The following is a 223-nucleotide window of genomic DNA, read 5'->3' as shown; positions in this document are numbered from 1 at the left end:
AAAAAAAAAAAAAAAAAACAGGAAAAATCACAAAGCAAATGAAGAAATAAAAACATAGCCTAATCAAACGAACAAATGAAATCTCCAGAAACCAACCCGTAAGAAACAGAGATCTATGAGTTTCCTGACAAAGAATTCAAAATATTGTCTTAAAGACAAACTCAATGATCTATGAGAATACAGACAACTAAATGAAACCAGAAAAACAATGTATGACAAAATG

This window comes from Propithecus coquereli, unplaced genomic scaffold, assembly GCF_000956105.1.
Source record: "Propithecus coquereli isolate 6110/MARCELLA unplaced genomic scaffold, Pcoq_1.0 Scaffold308, whole genome shotgun sequence".
Lineage (NCBI taxonomy): Eukaryota > Metazoa > Chordata > Mammalia > Primates > Indriidae > Propithecus > Propithecus coquereli.
The sequence above is the reverse complement of the archived record's forward strand: the minus strand, read 5'-3'. Positions refer to the sequence as shown.